This window comes from Diospyros lotus, chromosome 11, assembly GCF_014633365.1.
Source record: "Diospyros lotus cultivar Yz01 chromosome 11, ASM1463336v1, whole genome shotgun sequence".
Lineage (NCBI taxonomy): Eukaryota > Viridiplantae > Streptophyta > Magnoliopsida > Ericales > Ebenaceae > Diospyros > Diospyros lotus.
In genome coordinates, this window is record NC_068348.1 from 12594292 (window position 1) to 12603771 (window position 9480).

A 9480-nucleotide genomic window follows, 5' to 3' on the forward strand; every position below is an offset into this window, starting at 1 on the left:
TGGTGATTTAAAACTGCCGGCAAAGTTTTTCCTTTTCCGGCGGTTCAAAAACCGTCAGTAATGCTATTTTACCGGCGGTTTGGCAACCGCCAGCAAAGGAAAAACCATAGGCTTCAGATTATGTCTCCCAGCAAAAAGCAGCATTCATTTTGCTTATTATAGTCCTATAGGCTTGTTATATCAGGCAGGATAAACATCAAGTTTTTCGATCTCATTTGCATGAACTTAAGTAAATAATAAAAAATTTGTCTACTTTCTATCCTGCTTATTACTTTCCAAACACATATTAACAAGGTAAGGAGAAATCTAAGCCAACAATATAACAAGTATTGCCTTTTCCCAAGAGAAGTAAATCTACTGATAAGTAAGCCCATCATCTAAAGGAAAGCATGGAAAGAAAGAAGAATCTGAAATCAAACTGAAGCCAAGAGCCAGTATGTGGTTTCCACATATAAAAACAAGTGATGCCCTTGCTTACAGAGTATAAATATTTAGTAGATGACTCTATTTTGGTCACAAAATTGGAAGGTCATAAGGATGTTGGAGACGTTGGAGTTGTTAGTACTGAAAACTAGATGAGATATTGCTATTAAGCCAAAGTAACAAATTGGCAGCATGGGAAATACTTATATATTTATCAGTAATTAACATTATTTATTGGTAAGAACTAGAGGGAAAATTTATAAATTTCAGGGATGTCTTACACAAAGGTTTACTGCATCTAACACTTCACATGTCACGGTACTTGCAAAAATAGCTGTCAAATTGGTATCATGCCAACTCTATCATCCAGATTGAGTGTCATTTGGTTCAGACTAGCTAGTAAGCATAAATAATGCCACTAACTTTTGTACAGCAAAAGCATATAAATCGCCAATTAAACAAGATAACATAGCAAAGCCATCTGATGTGAATTAAGGCTCCCCTATTCAAAATGGACAATTCTTCAAAATAAAGAAAGAAATAACACAAATCGATTCGCATAGTGAAGGAGCAATGTCAAAGCAACTTGGTCTAAGACCCAATTACCTATATCGAGAAAAAAGTAGCTAGATTGCATCTCACTCTCTCTCTATGAATATATGCCTAAGACGTATGTATGATATGACATTGGGGTTGGAGCTGTTAAAGAACAAGAGCATTGAGTTAAAGAAAGGATGTAATAGGGGTGTGAGTGGCACTAGGGAACTCGGATCTCAAACAGTAGAAATAAGACTTTTTTTTTGTCCCCTCCAGAGTTTAGACTGGACTTCAATAAAGTAGGAGATGGTTATTCTTCTGTGGATTCTTTGACCCATTTGATTATATTTTCTACCTGTTTTTTCTTTCTTGTTTATAAACATCAAAATAAATGAATATTTTGAACTTGGTTTGTTACGGTGCTTTCCCTTTTCATTTTTGTTTTGTTTTGTTACGTTTGTTTGTTTTTAGAACCACAAACATCAAAGAATGAACAATTGGAGATAACAGCTAAACTCTTAAAACCATCAAAATAATTTTTATTGCCAGATAACAGCTATTCGTTATTCTTAAAACCAACTAGTAAAAACAATTAATTTTGCTTCTCTAAAATAAGTCTAAAACTAATAAGTGTTTTGAGATAAAATGCAGAAAACTAAAAGAGTGTTCAAACATAATGAAGCGGCATAATTCAAAGGGATTGACTGAAGGGAGGGAGGGAGGGAGGGAGAGAGAGGCTCATGCCTGGTCCAATAATAAAGAGCATGTTTTTTGAGGGAGAAGCTGCAAAAGAAAGAGAAATCAAAAGGTGGGACTCCAAAAGAGTATTTCAAAGAATTTGAGGAAAAAGGGCTAGAAATTTGTGTCCTAAAGCCTCTTGGTCCAATAATTTATATATCAAACTTGCTAAGAATAAGGATTCAAAGGGTGCTCTAAGAATGGGATTATAATATATTAAAGTTTTAGTTAATATAATCGGTAATAGTCATACAATCACAAGAGAAACAAAATGCAACCAAGTATAATTTATTTTGCAAGCGGTGGTGTTGTTGTCACTTTTTAAAATGGTAAATTAGTAAAGAATTCCATGTTTTGACCATTTGAACAGAAAATAAATTAAATTTATTCCTTAATTATTGTTTGCTGGAAAAAATGACCTTTGTTAAATTGGTTGACTTCCTTGAGGGATGTATGTTTGGCTTTCCCCACTTCTTGTTAGTCTATTTGTGAACCACAAAAGATGACAACCAGAATATGAATGCTGATATTATTTTATGAGAAGAAGAAAAAGCTTCCTGATCATTCTGCAAATATAACACATCACCTAAACTCATCAGGGTTTCAGGATGTTAATGCCTTGGCTATTTGCATAATCAAAAAGTGGTTTGATTTATTTGCTGATTGCTTTAAATGATGCCCAGGATTATGAGCCAACAGGCACAACACCAATTAGAAGTGAGCTGGACATTCCAAGTAAGGGGACTATTGAATCTCTTCGAACCATGCCAATCGAGGCGCTTCTAGAGGAATTTCGAGAAAACCATTCAGATGAATCATTTGAAGTAAAAGAAACAAAAGCCTTGTGTCATACCACGGTCACCCCTGGCTCAACTCAATTGATAGAAACGAGTTTTATGGTTAGATCAGCACATGAGGTTTGTTTTGTATTTGTATTTTCATGTATATTGTTTATTATTGTATTTGAAAAACACAAAAAAGCATGGCTCAGTCTCATGGGCTTCTAATATTTCTGGATACTTCATAGTGCAGAAATTTAACATGTCAGGGAGCCTAAATAATCCCTTGGGATTTTTAAATGGTAGATGGATCAAGGTGTAAAATGAGGGAAGCTTCAAATTATTCCTCCAAAGTTGTTCAACTACTAGGAGGATTTATGTTTTCTTGAAGCATTTGTTATGTAATGCAAGAACATTTTTGATTAACCCTAAAGATCACACTTCCTTCAGTATCTATAGCTCTGGCCTTGGCATCATTTCCTTCATCTAAACTATTACTTCTTGCAACTTTATGAGGAATGTTGGAACTTAATTTTACCTTGAATGTTAGTCCTTGTGCCGTGCCAGATTTTGTGTGAGATGCATGTGAGTAGTGGTAATCTTGTTTGAATGCATATTTTTGGTTGATATGCATATATATATATATATACACATTTAACTTTGTTAGATAAAATTGATTCAACCAATTTAAGGTTATGAAATTTATTTTCATATAGATCATGTAGCTAATTATTTTACTTTATTAATTATGGTGTAATTTATTTCTTATTCATTGTATTGTTAAATTTAAAATGTTAAGACTATAAAAGTCAATAAATGTTTATAATTAGAAAATAATACTTTATTGTTAAAATTAAAAATCATTGAAATGATCAAATCAATTTTACTCAAATCAACACTAACTCTAAAAACAATAATGTTGATCAATAATTGTGATCTAATAGAATGAATTATCATCTAAATCTCAACCGATAAACAGAGGATCTAGGATAACATGCAAGATTCATACGTATAGACAGATAAATAAACGATAGAGATACATTATACACAAGCTGGAGACAAACCTGATCAAGGAAGAACAACTATCGCGGAGCTATTGAACTGTAATTTACCCCAATTCCAATCAACACTTCTCTGGTTGCATGTACGACTGATCAGTGAGCGAGGGAGGGCGAGGACGAGGGGGAAAGCGACTGAGAGTGAGCGAGGGAGGGTGAGGTCGAGGGCTAGAGCAACTGAGAGTGAGCGAGGGAGGGTGAGGTCGAGGGCGAGAGCGACTGAGAGTGAGCGAGGGAGGGCGAGGGCAAGGGCGAGAGCGAGAGCGACTGAGAGTGAGTGAGGGAGGGCGAGGCCGAGGGCGAGAGCTACTCAGAGTGAGCGAGGGAGGGCGAGGCGAGGTGAGGCGAGCGAGCGAGGGTGATCGAGGGAGGCAGCGAGGCATGAGCTAGAGAATGTTAGGGTTTGCAGGGGGGATTTTGGAAGAGATCGAAGGGGGTGAGGGGAAGAATTGGGCCGGGTGCGCGCGGGGGAGAATTGGGATGGGTGCGCGCGGGGCCTTATATAATCCTATCCCCGGCGATTTTATTACCGGCGGTTTTAAAACCGCCGGTCATTTTGACCCATCACCGGCGGTTCTAAAAATCGCCGGTAATTGTGGTGTTTTCCCGACGATGATTAAAACCACCGGGAAAACTTCGCCGCCAATACCCCTTTTTCCTGTAGTGATAAATGGATTTAGGTCACTAATTAAATTTCTAGTTGGACTAAAATAAGCCCATTTAAGATTTTAGTTGAACTAGGATTAATAGGTTAGCCCAATCCACTAGGGTTTAAGAAACCTTAGGATGTAACTCTATAAATACCCCTTTATGGGTTGCCCAAACTAGTGATTATTTTGGTATAATTTTTCAAGAGTTGAAAAACAATTGCCGTTCACTCTTCCCCGTTTCTTTTTGGCATCAATTTGGAATGTGGGCGTTCTTTTCCATCCATACACAAGCCGTAGAAAGGAGAAGGAGCTAGCACTCCTATTCCGCTCTTCTTGCCAACGGACGCGTGACGCGCATCACGAGTTAGAGGCCAGACGCTTGGATGGCTCGAATCCGCGAACGACTTGAAAATCTAAAGGTTAGATTTATTTTATTTGTATGTGAATGATTTGACTTTAACGTTGATCCAATCGCTAGGATCGAGGTAAGGTTCAAAATTTTTGAACTACGCTGCTTGCCCCGTAGCGATCTTGCCTTACTTTCAGTGATCGTAATCAAGCAACACATCACCAGACTTGAGATCACAGAAGATACATTGATGAGATGATCGAATTACACGGTAACCATGCTCGTGAAAGGTTGTTTACGGATTATGAATCTTTCTGAATAATTGGGTAGGCATGATACTTTGTTAGAGGCCAATCTTGTCTTATTTGTTAATACCGACACATTGCCAACATATTCTGAAGTCATATGCAAAAAAAAAAAAAAAAAATAGACATAATGACATCAATATGATGAGGGGTCGTTATAAAGGAAAGAGTTTTCTAAAATGACAATTGATTAAATTAGGAAGGAGTTTCTAATTTAATAATTTCCTATATTTGTTAGAGTGGAAAATAGGAAATAAAATAAAATATATATTATTTGTGTAACGACCCATTAGAGGGGTTAGATTTTGTTAAGAATTATTAAAGGTATTTTAAGTTAATGTTTAAAGGATTTTTGCCCATTAAATATTTAATGTGGCAATTTAGAGAATTTTTAAATGAGAATAATAGATTTTAAAGGCATTTTAATTATGTGAAAATTAAATGCAAGGACATGATGGTCGAGAAAGCTCTCGTGGGGAAGACCGTGAGCCTAAGGAACAACGGATGTGGTGCTTGCATGAGTGCTATAAAGTCGGGCTAAAGTGACATGGTTAGGGACCTCCCGAGAGGCGCTGTGCGTGCGCCATTGAGAAAACTCTCGTTGGAGGAGGCTAACGTGTTCACGAGGCACTTCGGAGTAGTTCTCGTTGTCTTCTCATACATTTTATACCTGATCATGCATCGATATAAACTGTTTTTGGAGTTTCTCACTAGAAGATTCATCTTCTAATTGGACTATGTCCCTGGAATATTCAAACGTTTCAGGTTTGACGAGCAGCTCTAAAGGAAAGGAGGTAGCTGAAGGATAAGCTTACTTTACTGCCTGTAGCATGTTTAGCATATCTATGTTTATGTGCAAACCTATGTAATTTTGGATATGTTTAAGATGTTCGGTTATCACTTGATGATGTCCATGTAATATATTTTGTAGACGTCTTGAACAATTTTATGATAAATAAAGTATTATGGTTGTGAACCATATCAATTTCGATCTAGCTTCCGTATTCGAGATTTTAACGCCTGTCTTACCTATTCGATTATTGGGTTTATTAAGCTGAGAATGTGTAAATTTGGATTTTTGGGATATTGTGTGATGTATGACAACTATTGTGATATAATTTTTTTTTTATATTCCCGAAATCCTAAGATATAACATGCTCAAGAAATTTGGGGTGTTACATAGGTCACCAAATACACCTTCAAGATAATCCTTATCATCTTCTTCCCTTGTAAGCTAAATCCTAGCCAATCCTAATCCTCCAAGTTTAGACTTTTAGGATAAAAATCAATCATTACAAACTTTGAAATTTCCTTCTTTGGTTCTATCTTCCAAAGCAAGCCTCCATTTCTTCCAATCCAAACCCTCACGTGGCTTTCAAGATAAGTTTCTTTATCTACTTCCTTTGTAAGCCGATGCAAAACTTACAAGTTATATTACTTTTGACTTTTAGGGTGAATCCAATTATTACCATCATAAGGCTTTAGGACTTTACGGAAAATTCTTCAATCCTAACTTTCCAACTCAAGTCTTCTTAGATAAGAATTCATCATTGCAAATATTCCTGTTGTTGCCAAAATACAACAATCTAGTTTTAATTGCAGATAGACGCAAGAGTCTTGGGAGTCGCGTCTTTGCTGATGAGAATCTTGACAAGCAATTGGATCTGGTAAAGGTCCAGATTTGATAATCTGATAGAGTTGATGATCTGGTGGCCCAAAATGATCTGGTAGGCTGAAATGATCTGGTGGGCTGATGATCTGGTGGCCCAAAATGATCTGGTGGTCTAAAATGACCGAGTGGCCTAAAATGACCGAGTGGCCTTGGTGACAGGTGGCCTTGATGACGAGTGGCCTTGATGACCGAGTGGCCTTGATGACGAGTGGCCTTGATGACCGAGTGGCCTTGATGACGAGTGGCCTTGATGACGAGTGACCTTGGTGACCGAGTGGCCTTGATGACGAGTGGCCTTGATGACGAGTGGCCTTGCTGACGAGTGGCCTTGGTGACCGAGTGGCCTTGATGACCGAGTGGCCTTGGTGACTGAGTGGCCTACAAAACGAGAGCACCATTGTAACACCCCAAATTTCTTGAGCGTGTTATAACTTAGGATTTCGGGAATATAAAATTTTTCATATCTCAATAGCTGTCATACTCACACAACATCCCAAAAACCATAATTTTCACCATCTCAGCTTAACAAACCCAATTATTGAATAGCTAAGACAGGCATTAAAATTTCAAATGCGGAAGCTAGATTGAACCTGATATAGTTCACAACCATAATGCTTTATTTATCATAAAATTGTTCAAGACGTTTAAAAAATGAATTACATGGGCATCATCTCTCGCAAGATATAACTGAACGTCTTAAACATATCCAAGACATACATAGGTTCACATATAAATGAAAATATTCTAAACATGCTATAGATAACAAATTAAACTTATTCTTCAGCTACCTCCTTTCCCTTAGAGCTGCTCGTTGAACCTGGAACGTTTGAATATTCCAGGGACATAGTCCAATTAGAAAATGAATCTTCTAGTGAGAAACTCCAAAAACAGTTTATATCAATGCATGATCAGGTATAAAATGTATGAGAAGACAATGAGAATTACTCCGAAGTGCCTCGTGAACACGTTAGCCTCTTCCAACGAGAGCTGTCTCAATGGCGCATGCATAGCGCCTCTTGGGAGGTCCCTAACCATGTCACTTTGGCCCGATTTCATAGCACTCATGCAAGCACCACATCCGTTGTTCCTTAGGCTCACGGTCTTCCCCACGAGAGCTTTCTCGATGGCGCATGCATAGTGCCTCTCGGGGGATATCCGAATTTTTCCCTCGGCCAACAACAAATAGGTACAACAGTATGGCCACATGAATTTTATAAATGCAACAGTTAAAAAGCCAATAGCATATAATTTTTAGAAAAATACATTTCATATATGCATCATGATTTCACGTAAGAGAATAACAAGCGTTTATGTGTAAGAATTTCATGAAACACGTCTCATGCAATAGAAGTCACTCATAAGAGAATAAAAAATAGGATTTGGAGTATAGGAGTCTCACCTTGTTAGTTTATCTCTTCGACGGTATAATTTCACAGCAAATGGCCTAGGTTTCTCCAGAAAACATGCATTTTGGTAAACCTAACATTAAATATTTTTATACAAGGTTGAAGGGTATTAAATTAGGGGTATAACTAGAAAATTTCATGGAAAAATGATCCCTCACGCGCCTTCACGCGCCCTAAGAAGGATAGCCATGTGCCCTCACGCGCAGCTATTATCCCGCGCGTGTATCTCACGCGCTGCACAGCAGTCTCGGACTGCTTCGCCTCGGGTTGGTATTTCGGCCATAACTTCCTCATTTTAACTCCGATTCGACCCCCGTTTGAACCTACGCAACCCTCCTTCCCACTCTACAAGATTATCAAAAAAAATGGGACTTACCTCGCTATTTTTTTGACTGATTTTGGTGAATTCTGACGAAGGATCGTAACTCCGACGAGGCTCGTTCTCCGCCGCTTTCTTCCCGCCTCCTTGCCGAACTTCCTTCTCTCTCTCTAGAGGAAACTCCTCCTCTTAGAGTGCCTCAACTCTCAAAGTTGTTTGGAATGATTTGAGAACAACCCATGGTGCCTTTTTATAGATTTCTCCAACCAATCACATTATGCCACTTGTCAAAATCTTAGACATGGACTCCAAAGACTCAAAGCCATAATTGAGTGGCTTTTGAAATCCAAAACTAGAATAAATTGAACATTTGAAATCCAAGCTAAAACCCCAAACTTCTCCCAAATAACACTTTCGCCCTTATTTCAAGTCCTCAACTTTAATATTTTACCACATAAGCTCTTAATTTTTATCCTTATTTCATTTGGATAATTTTTTAATTACAATTACACCCTCAAACATCAAATTTATTGAGATATTTAAAATATCAAAATTAATAACTCAAAATTACTCAATATATATGATTTTTTGGAAGCCCCTTACCATCATTCAGTCTTTTTAGGCTACAACTTAGCTTAACCGAAAACCATTTCTGATTTGATTTCTTTCAGCGTCATAAATCTCGTCTTGAGACGCTCATAAAAAATATACCTTTAACCTTAGGTATCTAAGCTCTAGGGTACTCCGTACGACTGATTCGATCACTCATTGCCAATTCAAACATATTTTCGATATTTTAAACTCACTTAAAATTCGTGGCATCTTCACAAAAATATGGGGTATTATATTCTCCCATCCTTAAAAGAATTTTATCCTCGAAATTTGAAACATACTCAACATTATTGAATGTTAAATAATTATTGCATTCTGAAATACAATTTCTGGAAGAAAATATAAAAATTTCCTACTCTATTTCCATTTTCTTGAATAAATGAGGATATTTCTTCCTAATTGTTTCCCCAAGTTCCCACGTTGCCTCGTCATCCGAGTGCTTTCCCCACTGAACCTTCACTAACGGTATCTCCTTATTTCGCAACACTTGAGTTCGGCGATCTAAAATTGCTCCAGGTGACTCTAGGTAGGTCAAGTCATTCCTTAGCTCAATTGTCTCCACCCGAACTCCGAGAGTTGGATCTGACACATGCCTTCGAAGTTGGGAGACGTGAAACACATTATGAATCCCG